A 13247-nucleotide genomic window follows, 5' to 3' on the forward strand; every position below is an offset into this window, starting at 1 on the left:
TCTCCTTAGTTTATTTTCATATTGGAGGAGGTTTCACTTTTCAAGATCAGAATGTTAAAATCAGCCTTTGGCCTTTTCACAGATACAGACAAGCACCCTACTTTGGCTAACAGATATAGCAGGCCAGGATCTCTCACGTTTAAAGTAAGCCTGCATAAAGAGGGTGTTGGTAAGCCACAGCTTCTACTTCTATCCTTTACTGGCCACTTTTATGAGAATCAGAGGGTCTGGCTGCAGCCTTGGACTGGAAAACCTCCCCAGCCTCAAAATGGTATACAAAGAGACTCCAATTTCTGTCATGTGAGCCTTAATTTTCTCTCTCCAGGGCACTTGCCATGCTGTGTAGCTCTCCCTGAACTCCATTATATTGTCTGTCTGTAAAGAATATCAATGACTTTTCCAATAAATTCTTCACTCAGCATCCATCATCCCAGAGTCTCTCTTGAATACTCCTACCCAAATCTTCCACATGGTTTGTTTGTTAGTTTGTGTTTTTCTTTAGTTTCTTTTTCTTTTTCTTTTTTGAGCTGTGTTCTCCCTATGTAGTTGTGAAAAATAATTCCTGGAAAGAAGATGTGAATAAAAAGGCTGATCAAATGGTTAGTGGTTAGAACTTAAATGGAAAGGCAAGGTGAGAAATGTTGCAAGAACCCAATTTTCTTGTGTTATTTTTAGCCTTGTGAATAGTTATTTCTTACCCTCCTCTGTAGGTGACTTTAGATTCTTGTAATCTTTGGGTAAGTCCTTTGTAATATCCAAAGAAAATCCTTGTTTCCACCAGCCAAAAGGCTAAGAATACAATCAAACAGTCTTTGGTTGGTAATTTTACAATTTTCTGTAGCCAACCTGACTGATATTGTCATCAATGTATTTGAAGAGTCTTGATTTGTGAATTTCTTTGTTTTATTACTATGAAACTTCAGGGTACTCTTACTATGGTGAAATGTAGGATTGGGGTAAACCTAAATCAGTGTTAGGCCTCATTCTACGTGACCTCTTTTCTTTGCAGAGAACAACTGTTTCTTTCATATGCTTAGAGTAGCCTGCCCTTGTGTTCATAATAATTCTGCCTCAATTTCCCTGGTGTACTTCCCCCAACCCACCTGGACACCTGTATTGTTTGATCAGTTTTTAGTTCTTATTAACACATGGTGTAAATTCATATTGGTTTTCTTTGTTGAATATTCAGGATAAGGCAATGAAACATCATTAATTAGGTAACTTATAAACAACAGAAATAAATTCTTCCAAAATGTGGAGCTGGGGGATTACAGAAAACAGGCTTGTTTACAAGTGAGAACACTCTTTATATTCCTGTGCCCTCTTGTGTAGAAAAGAGTAGGTAGCTCTCCAAAGCCTATTATCAGCACTAGCTCAATGTTAGAGGGCTGTTCTATCAGTATCAAATCCTCTTACCTCCCCAGGGCCTACAGTCAAGTTTCATAGAGTTAGCACTGTAAGTTAGGGGTCTCACACAGTGAGCCTTTTTTTTTTTTTTTTTTTTTTTTTTTTTTTTTGCTTAAATTCCGCATTGCCCATTGAGTCTCATGAGTGTGTGTGTGTATGGGGGGGGAGGTCAAGTCATATTTTGTAGGGTTTGGAAAAAGTGTCCAAGATGAAGGATTTTCAGAAGCTGTGGTTTTGGAAATCAATCAGAATATTCAGGAAGTCAGGGCCACACTTTCTTGGATCAGCAAGTAAAGACCAGTGTGATAATGCTAGGATGGGAGGGAAATGATATCTATTTTCTTTTTCATTACGCTTTACAAGAATTCTATACATAATTGTTGTTACCAGTAGGTTTTTCCTGCTGCCGGTGGTCTTGTCTCACCACCGAGCCAGCACCAAATAATGCACAGAGACTCTGTATTTGATATAATTCTGTTGGCCAGTTACTTGTTTCTCATCGGCTAGCTCTGTCTTAATTATTAACCCATTTCTTTTAATCTAAGTATTTCCACGAGGTCACATCTTACCAGAGAGCTGTCTGGCATTCTGCTCTCTGCAATCTCTCCATCTTGACTCCTCCTTACTACTTCCTCTTTCCTCCTTGTGTCCTAGTCCCACCTGTCTTGCTTTCCTATTGGCCAACAGTGCTTTATTCATTAACCAGTATGATAAACATATTTACAGAATGACATCTCCCATCATCTCCTCTTTTATGTATAAATAAAAAGACGGGTTTTAACCTTAACATAGCAAAATATATCAGATAACAGTTATCAAATAAGAATCACAGTTAACAATATTTAATCCATTAACATTTAGTAAGATTTAAGAAATTATTCCATTTTCTATTCTATCTTTGTGAGTCTAAAGTTCTATATGTAACTTATCTTTAATCCTAACTAAGGAAAACTATAACCATAACTATCTGTCTTCAATACCATCAAAGACCACAGAAGGATAATATATAAACTCTAGAAATGACAGAGACATCTCACTGCCTGGTGAGTTCAGTCACCCGAAGTTCTGTAATCTTCCATCTTCAGCCCATAGGCCATAGTGTGTCTGCCAGACTCCTCAGCAAAGCAGGAAACTTTAAACTGTCTTCTTGTATTGGCAGTTTGTCAGTCATTTTTCTCTGCGTCCTGCAGATTGTCTGGCAGACTCTTGTCTGAAGCAGGAACTCTGTAGCAATGTCCATCTGGAGTCAGCAGTCACTTTTATTTGGGTCCTGCATGTCCAGTTTATACAGCATAAAGTCAAACAGTCCAGAAAAGAGCAGTATCTTGTCTAAATGGCTAGTCTTGCCATATTGGAAGTAAACACCATAACGAGTTTCTTCAATATCCATCTTCCTTTCTGACGCAGGTGGTGTTGCCAAAAGCAATTGTGCCTCACTGTCAAGAAAAACCCTAAACCATTTTAAATGCCATATTTTGTAGGTCTTTGAAAGGTTTGAACAATTCTTATCTATCTCAAATACATCTTTGTGTATATTGAAAAACCTAACTAACTTAACTCTAAGCTTTGACTATCATAGGTAATTATCTGTAATCTGTACTACATGATACATTATATCATTTCTAAATGATCTATATAAACACAATTCCTAAACAAAAGGAGAAATATACACATCACAAAATTGATCTTAAATTGTATCAATAAATAAAAATCCATTCCAAAACCATGTATTCAATAAATGAAAATCTATTTCAAAACAAAGTAATCATATCTATACCATAATATCCTTTGTACCTTTAAAAAGATTGGTTGTGGTCATTAACCATTTATAACCAATCCCATTTAAATGAAAACAAACATTTATAAACAATATTTGGGAATTTGGGTGTCCTTTCCAAACTACTTCCTGCTGATAGGGGTTGCTGTCATAGCGATCCTAAGAAGATGCAGAAATCCTGGCTGTAGTCTGCAAGGCTGGCTTGTCCCAACTGTTTTGCATGTTGAATCACCTGGGATGTTGTTTCAGGGGGTCTGGCTTGATCAATCCACATTAGTCTGGATGGAATCCAGAGCTTTTCATTTTCTGTGGAAACAAAAATAGAAATCCTTTTCCTCAGTAACTTGTCCTTGAACTTAAATTTTTGAGTCAAAGCATTTTAAAAATATATAAATTGGATTGATCCAGCAGCATTTGTTTTAATAGTTGTTGTTATTTCCTCAGCAGTCAAACGATACAAAGACAATATAATAATGTACAGTATGCAGATTCTCTCCATCTTTATGTGACCTTTTTATTACTCTGTTTCTTTTACGTGTATTTTTTTCATTTTTTGATACAGGGTTTCTCTATGTAACTTTTATATGTCCTGGAATTTACTGTGCATACCAGGTTTATTTTGCAATAACAGAGATCTGCTAGCCTCTGTCTCCCGAGTGCTGGGATTAAAGGTGTGTCCCACCATATCCAGTTCCTCGTTGTATTTTTAAAACCATTTTATTTCTTTTGTCTCCCAAGCATACATATATTTTAGAACATACTGTAAACCTTTAGTGCTTTTTTTAAAATGTGAATCTGTCTTTACTGTAAATCTTTATCTTTTTCTGGCCACGAGTCTTTTATCTGATAAACAACAACATTGCCAAAATGAAAGTTATAGTTGTTTCTGCCATGGTTTATCAAAGATGGTGGAGTATACCTTTACCATCAGCAGAGAGAGCTGTGTTCACCTCCTTGGTCTATGCTTCACCCAGTAGAATTTTGTTGGCTTGGAGATGTGGTCACTGCCATTGCCAGCTCTCATACACACCAATAGATTGTTAGCAGTGCTTTTATAAAGCTGTGCGGTTTTTTTGCCTCTTATGCTGAGTCAGGAAACCTCCCTTTAAGGAGCCATGGAAATCTTTGCTTGTCCCATACAATACAGAGTCCAACCCAGGAAAATGCTGTTAATAAGATGCCTTGCTTGTCTCTGTCCTTTTGTATCTAAAACCCTTTTTTTAAGCTTTTGTTAAATTTTAAGTGTAAGTTCTTATTAGCCACATGGGTGCCATATGTAAAGGAGTATGTTTTCCCTGCCCACCACCAGTTTGGACCCACAGCGGTGACAGCCCCCAATAATACACTGAGACATGATATTTGATATAATTCTGTTGGCCAGTTACTTGTTTCTCATCGGCTAGCTCTGTCTTAATTATTAACCCATTTCTGTTAATCTAAGTATTTCCACGTGGTCTCATCTTACTGGAGAGCTAGCTAGCATTGTGCTCTCTCCAGACTCTCCATCTTGACTCCTCCTTACTACTTCCTCTTTCTTCCTTGTGTCCTAGTCCCGCCTGTCTTGCTTTCATCTTGGCCAACCGTGTTTTATTCATTAACCAGTAAGAGAAACATATTTACAGAATGACATCTCCCATCGAATTGTGACCTGGATGAAGAAATGATGAAGCCAAAAGAAATCCAGGCAATTCAGGTAACAACATGATGTGAGAGATTAACTAGCTTATGTCTCTTGTTTCTCTTTCCATACTCTTTCATTTATATTTTAATCCCTTTGAACTTCTTCATAATTTCTATTCAGAACTGCAATATTTAAAAGTAACTAAAATCTGAGATTAACAATTCTTTACACAATATGTAACTTATCACTATATAACTTGTGACAAAATATTTCAACATTTAGTATGTGCATAAAAGTTTTCAAGAAGTATGTCTTATCATTTCTATTTCTTAAGCCACTTTTATCCAATGAACAAATTGCAAAAATAAATATCTCCCATTTGTGCAGTTCTATATGAAAGATACAAGGCAAATGTGGGTATTGAACTAGGAAAGTATGACTGGTGGGATCCAATAACTCATTGTTGCACTATATTAACTTATTAACTTCATTTTATCTTTAAGTAGGTATAGGATATGATGTCTATCATGTTGTACAAACACATTTTCAACAATTATTCTTCAGTTCTATGTTCAGAATAGCAAAATATGTAAAACATATATATATATATGTATATATATACATATATATGTATGTGTGTGTGTGTGTGTGTGTGTGTGTGTATGCGTGTGTGCATGTACCTACCATTTAAAAATCAGGTTTAGAAGAAATATGATTAGTAAAATTATTATGGAAAAACTGACACCAGCTTTTTTTCTAAGTATTTCACATTTCATTGTGTTGATTTATTCAAATATGGACAATAGATACAAATTATATGACTAATTGAGTATTTCATTATGTATAGAATATATGAAAATAGATACTACAAATTGGCTTAAAATTAATACTAAAATAAAATGAACCAAAAACTTAAAATAAAACAAAGCCAAACTAAAAACAACAACAAAATACAAACAGTAACAACAACAACAAAAAGGAATTGTCACCTGAGAAATTTTGATGGAAAATAGAAAATAAGTCTCTGTCTCCTGATTTGCATTCTGCTATGTAGATCTTAATCAATAAGCCTATTAAGAATAGGAACTTCAACATTACTAAACTTTTCCCTTTTGGTTCACTTTTCCCTTCCTCTTCCTGTGATTCTGCCCTAATGTAAAAATTACTGAAACAACTAAATAAGGAGAGGATAACATTTCTGGGTGCTCATGTGTGTGGAGAGGGTAGGGGTTGGAAATCAAAAACTATTGCTACTATTTCTATAAGAATCTGACAAATGGAAAATTATGAAAATTGAAACATTTCCTGTAAATATCATTAGTAACTAAAAGGAAAAAATATGGGAAAAAAAACCACCCTAGTGAAAACAACAAAGCTAATTGAATCACCATAATAGTCATCCCAAGATGTTTCTAAGTATCTGCTTGAAAGTCAAAAGTGGCGGGGACGGGGGCAAGAAAGAGGTGGAGAGAAAAATAGAGTGTGTGTGAAAACAAATCCTCTTTTAATAATAAAAAATTATGTGTGTGTTTGTGCACTCAAACACATGCATTTGCATAGAATGTCAGTGGGAGCAGGCATGTATGGCATAGTATTGAAGTGAATGACAGGGTTCTCCCTTTCCTCATCTTTGTTGGTTCTGGGTCTTGGGTGTAGATCATCAGACTTGCTTATAAAGTGCCTACATACACTGAGGCCAAGATCATTTTCTTATATGAAAATGTGCATTTTTAAAGGCTGTACATTTGTACTACTCTAGAACATGAACATTGTCTCCCTCACACCCTAGTTAGTTATTGGTGCATCTAGCAAATTAGTGGATCTAAAGTTGCTTCAGTTAATGTCAAAGATTTCTTTTTGGAATGGCTAATATTTCAGATGACTAGTGTTGTTCTTTTGCTACAACTTTTACCTAAGAAATACAAACACGAGACTCAGCGCCCACGTGGAGTTTACTGAGGGAAGGGAGAGAAAGTGGGGTACGTGGTGTCCAACCGAAAGCAGAGGGGAGAGAGAGTGAGAGACCAGAGATAAGGAGCAAGAGACAGGCCTGCTCGGCATGCATGCTTTAAAAGGTGGGCTTGCACATGGTAATTGAGTCCTCTGGTAGCCAGGAAAAGCCTGACATAGCGATGGCCAAGAGTGTCACACCCATCCTCAGGGGCTTGGGTCAGCAGGCTGCTGATTCCCAACAGTTAGTAAAAAGGAATTTACCCTACTTCATTTTATAAAAATATATTATACAGCTAAACAATATGACATCTCCAGGGAATAAAGAAAGATGAGTAGAACAAATGCAAATATCCTCAGAATGTAAAGGAATGTTAAATGTTAAAAATAATATGGAATTAAATACTTGAAAAATTGTCATTCCCATTAGAGAAAAGCCATTACCATCCTCACACTTACACAAAAGCTTCATGATGGGAGAAGGCCTTCTGTGTATATGCTTCTCTTATTGGTTATCTGGCCAATGGGGCAGGAAGATAGGGACTAGAATTAGGATAATTTTGGGAAATTTAGGCAGAGGAAGACCAGGAACAGTTGCTATGTAAGGACCAGGAAGAAAGGACAAAACGGGTGTTCTCCAGTAAGAGAAGAGAGGACAACGTGAAAATACTTAGATTAATAGAAATGGGATAATAATTAAGATGGAGCTAGCCAATAAGAAATGCTAGTTATCGGCCACCAGATTTGTCATTAATATAGGGTCTGTGTGTTTATTTAGGACAGAGAAGGGTGGTGGCCCAGACCTAAAAGAACCTCCACAAGAGGTTATTTTAATTATGAAGTCTAAATATTAATTTAACATTTATCTAATTTATATATGTATAAATGTATATATGAGAAAATATCTTTATTATCAAGCATAAAAAAGGTTTTGCCAGATCAAATGGTTTATAGATTTTCTATAAGTAAAGAGATTTATATTCTCACTATGTAATCTTTTAAAATATTGTAAAAGAAAATACAAAAATAAAAGGTCTTTACATTAATAAATATGTAATAAATACTATAATAAATATACTATATGTTAATATATAATATTTTAATAAAAAATAAAGCATATTCACTTAATATTTGTAATGTTTATTGAGGCGGTTTTATATATATATATATATATATATATAGTCTTACTTCTGAAAGACTTCACAATAAACTTTTAAAAATTAATCCTCAATTTTGTTATCAGAAATTGAAACTTAATACAACAAATTAAGAAGGATATTATGCTACTTACAACCTGTAGTTAAAATTTAGGTCTCATAAAATATGTTCTCATCTTTTAGCCTTATTGTCAATATTTATTTGTGCTAGGGTTGAATCTGAACTGTACCTTCACAGGTTCATGATTGGAATGAATGTTTGCCAACCCCCCAAGCTGATGTTGCTTTTTTAGAAAGTTTTAGAATTGTGAAGGTAGCCTGATGATGTTAATCACTTGGAGGCCAGGCACTGTCCTTACTCTCTGCTTCCTGGTCCACTGTGATGTAACCGCTTCACTGTGCTCTGCTGTGCATGACCTATATTGATGGAAAGAACCTGTGGAAACCAGGAGTCAAATTTGTCCATCTTCACTTGCTTTGCTGTCAGACAGCTTAGCACAGATGCTTTGTGATAGAGGCAAATGCTGAAACAATGAGAAGATAGAAAAATTATAATGCAACACTGACTTACATTCCCAGGAAATATGTTTACACGAAAGATCTACTCTGAGCTCTTGCTTATCTACAACATGGTTAATCCCATAGAATTGCATCTAAAATATCACAACAAACTTCAGAATATGAGTTTTTGAAACTCTATATACACATTCCAGTGAATGCTCACTTTTTAATTTCTACTCTTAGGACAGAGATATTGTTTGGAACTAACAAGAGACTGCGTTCATAATGGCTAGAAAACATGTGTTGGGATATGCAAGAAGTCTGTATATACATGATGTCTCAGTTCAGTCACCAGAGATTGTGGAAAAGGACATATTTTAACTGTAAGGAAATTCTGTCACAGATCTTCAAAGTCAGACAAAATCTAAAATTTTAATTCATCATTCAGATAATGTACATAAAGTATAAAATTTATCATTCATGAAGTTGATTTGCTTGCATTGAAAAACTAGTAGCGAATGTTTCCTGAGAAGCAAATCTTTTTACAGTAATTGCCTATGTATGTTGGTTACATGAATACTTGTGCTATGGATCAACTTTTGCTTAACTTACATGTGGCCCTAGGTTCAATTCCTGGAACCACAAAGTTTGTTCAAGAAATACTGAGAGAATGCTAATAATTATTCACATGGTAATTTAGAACATTACAATTTCAACACAGTGCTAATATTATATAGTATTTTTGAAGTTTAATAATCCTTTGTCTTTAATATTGTTACATATTTTAAAAACAGAAACCTCTTTGCCTTTTAATCACCTATGGTATTTGGAACATAGAGTGTTTGTTAAACCATCCTTATGAGGTTTTTTTCAGAATATCTCCAGCTCTAGATTTTCTAGTTAACATTTGAAATCCATAATGGCAAGGCCAATGTAGACCAAGATTTCTAATAAAAGTCACTGGAGGAGGCCCTGAGACTCAGAAGGGAAATGTACTCGCTAAAAGTGGCAACCTGTATTCGATCTTTGCAGTCTTATGAAGTAGATGAGAGCTGACACCTTAATTGTTCTCCAACTTCCACACAGGCTGTGTCATGTGTGCATCTGTGTACATTTCCCCAGCACACATTATACATAAACATCTATACACATATGCACCTATAAGAACATATAAATATCAAAACGAGTACACTTAAAAAGCATGAAGAGCAGGGACCAGACAGAGAAACATGACAATTGGAAGTTAAACAACTAAAGATAAAGCTTTCAAATCCTTTTACATTTACATTGATTTTTAAAAGATTTTTTACTTATATTTATGTGTATGCATTAGTTTCTGTATAAGTCAAGTATATAAGTCTGTCCATGGGATCAGAAATTGATTTGGGAATCCTTAAAGATGTGATAAGAAAATGGGGACAAGACCAGACTACAGAAACCCACAGAGACAGCTGACCTGAATAAGGTGGGGAGCTAATGGACACCAGACAGATAGCTCGGAAACCAGCATTGGACTGACTCAGACCCCCTGAACATGGGTCTCAGCTAGAAGGCCTGGGCAGTCAAAGGGACCTCGGATAGTGGTACCAGGATGTATCCCTGGTACACGAAAGGACTTTGAAAGAACATTCCCCATAGAGGGATACTCCCTTAGCCTAGAGGCAGGAGGGAGGGCCTAGTCCCTACTCCAAATGACTTGAAAGATTTTGTTGACCCCCTCCTGGAAGGCATCACCCTCCCTGTGGTGTGGGGGGATAGGATGGGAGGGGGGTCAGGGGACATAGGAGGAAAGAGTGAGGGAAGAAAAGAGGGAGAGGGAACTGAAATTGATATGTAAAATAAGAAAAATACTAATTAAAAAAAGAAAAAATAAATAAAATTTTAAAATATGAAATTATACACAATATTGAGCTTCCTGAAGTGAATGCAGGAAACCAATCTGAGGTCCTCTGGAAGATCAGCAAGTGTTCTTAACTACTGAGCCATCAGTCCAGTCTTGATATACAACAAATATATCTTATTGCTTTCATTAATTGGCTGGAGAAATAGCTCAGTCAGTGACAAAGTTCTTGTTTTACAAGCACAAATATGTGAGTTTGATTCTCCAGAACCCATTTTATTAAAAAAAAAGTGGGGTCCATGCCTGTAAACCCAATGTGAAGAAAAGGAGACAGGTAGAAATCTAAGTTCTCTGCCTAACCATTCTAGACTACTTAGAGGTCCTCAGATCAGATAGGGACCTGAGGAACACCACCTGTGATTATCTTCTGACTCATATGCTTGCACACAGACACACCCCCCCCACACACACACACCCCACACACACGTACGTGGAGTAATGTAATATGCGTACACAAAAGAAAAGTCATATTTTCTGAATTGCTAAAAAGAACTTTTAAAATTGGGAGTATATATTTTTCTCTGTGATGCCTTATTCCCTTTTTTTCATAAAAAAGCTGTTTCCTGGCAGTGATGGGAAAATCACTGAGAAGGGAAACATGTTTCTTAGAGGAAATCATTGTTGATAAACCATTCTCTGTAGATATCTGCCCATCTTGCAACTGAAGATGCTAAACAATCAAAGACAATTTTCTAACAAATGATATTGGAAGAGCAGTTCGTATCTCCCTAGGGGCATAGGGAAGATGTGTTGGCTGTCTGGGATATTAAGACTTATGTCTCCAGCTGCAGCAAAGTCATATTTATTATTGATTATAAAGGTACTGAATTCTTTAAATCCAGAGTTCCAACTACATGTAGATGCTTCACCATTCTATATCTGTATCTACATCTATATCTAGGTGTATCTGTGACTATACTATGGTATTCAGTAAAAGTTCCCTTAAGCACAACTATAAAATGGTTGGTCATACATACCTTTCTAGAATAACATATAGAATTGTTGTATTATAAAACTTGCTTTTAAAATAAAGTCTCACTATGTAGACATATAAACCATGTTGGCATAAAACTGAACAAGGCTCTCCTGCTCTGCCTCATGAGTATTAAATTTACAGGTATGGCCATCACACTGACCCATATTAAAAAACATGGAGAGCATATGACTATTCACTATCAAGTCCATATACACAAATTAGGAAAAGTTTTTAAAACTTTTTAAAAATGCTAATAAATCATTTCTAATTAAAGATACATATTCTATAGATATATTTAAAAAATAAACTTATGTCAGGCACTTTGAAAAAAGTGATGTTGTGTGAGAGTTTTGTTGCAGTAAGGTCTTCTCTGTTAGTGTACTTGTAAATCTGGGATGATGTGGTATGGTCCCAACTGACATAAAATTTACATGTTGAACTTTGCAAATGCTATGACACAGATGCATCTGTTAACTATTAATATCCCTGGATTCTCTTATCGAACTGACACATAGAAATTAAATATAACTGCTGGCACATAACAAAATATTCATAAAACTTATATTCATAATATTTTGTGTTTTTAGAAGAAGTTTGAACAGTTACCTTCAAATCTATTTCTAATTAAACACATTTGTTTTGAATGTGCACATAAACTGTTACCAATTATATTTTTATCCCTTCTTAATTTCTGGTAAAAATGTAATTACCAATATAGAAAAATTAAGCATTGAGACTATTGAGAAACAGTTAGACTGTGACAAACTCACATGTTTATGAATGATGCCAAATTTTAAGTGAAGCTGACTGTGGGGATTTGTAACTGCAATCCTAACACTTACGGTTAGAAGTTCAAGGTTCTGCTTGGCTGCCTAAGGAACTGAGAGCTACCCTGAACTCTGTCTCCAAAGGTTGAAACAAATCAAAGTGAGAGGCATTTATTTATTTATTTATTTATTTATTTATTTATTTATTTTGTGACTTTGTACCCGCCTGTCCTATTCCACATCATGATAAGAAAGCATTTATCAGTCACCAGCTCCTTGGCCATGTACTTCCTGAGCTACAGAACTGTGAGAAAATAGTTTTGTTTTGTTTTTCAGCATAAATTTTATGGCCTCAAGAACTGTTTCAATTGAGCATAAAATGGTATGTAACAAGCTAGTTAACAACAATGTTACACAGCAAGCATTAAATACATTTAGGTGTGGCTCATATCCAAAATCAAAAATTGCCTTTGAAGTTGTCATGTTTCTGAGCATTGAAAGTCATGTGTGCTTCCTGGTATGTTAGCTTACCTAACGTATTATATGTTAGGTATTATATGCCTAACATGACCTATAATATCAACATGGTATCTTAGCTTACATGCCAAAACAATGACCTGTAAGCAAACACTGAAAAATTATACAGCCAATTAGCCAAAATAATTTTTACTAAAAAGAGTATGTCATTTCTGCTTAAGGATAATAGATAAATCAGAGCTTTATTATTTTTGCAGAAAAATTACTGCATGTTTCTTCCCTCTTTCAAAACTACATTTATTTGAAATATGCATTAATAAATGAGTAGTCACTATTTGAAATGTGGATGCACACTACTGGACTCCCTGCATGTGTCAGTGAGTTATGTAAGTGATTATGTTTCCTCAGCACAATTTAGTACCTGTGAAATAATCTTAAAATTTATTTTAAAAGTAAAGGCGAATAGACCAAAGGATCGTCAGCCTACAATTCACACAGCCAGAGAAGCCAGGATTATCTGTAGGACACTAAGAGAGTTGTACTGGTCCCCTGCAGAAGGGGAAAGAGACAAGATCTCCTGAGCATATTGTGGTGGGGGATGGGACAGTGAGTGGAGAGGGAGTTAGGAGAAGAGGAGAAGAGGAGGGGAGAGATGAACATGAGGGAAGATTGAGTCAAGGGAGGAACAGACGAGGACAAGAAAAGAGATACCAT

Source organism: Phodopus roborovskii, unplaced genomic scaffold, assembly GCF_943737965.1.
Source record: "Phodopus roborovskii unplaced genomic scaffold, PHOROB, whole genome shotgun sequence".
Lineage (NCBI taxonomy): Eukaryota > Metazoa > Chordata > Mammalia > Rodentia > Cricetidae > Phodopus > Phodopus roborovskii.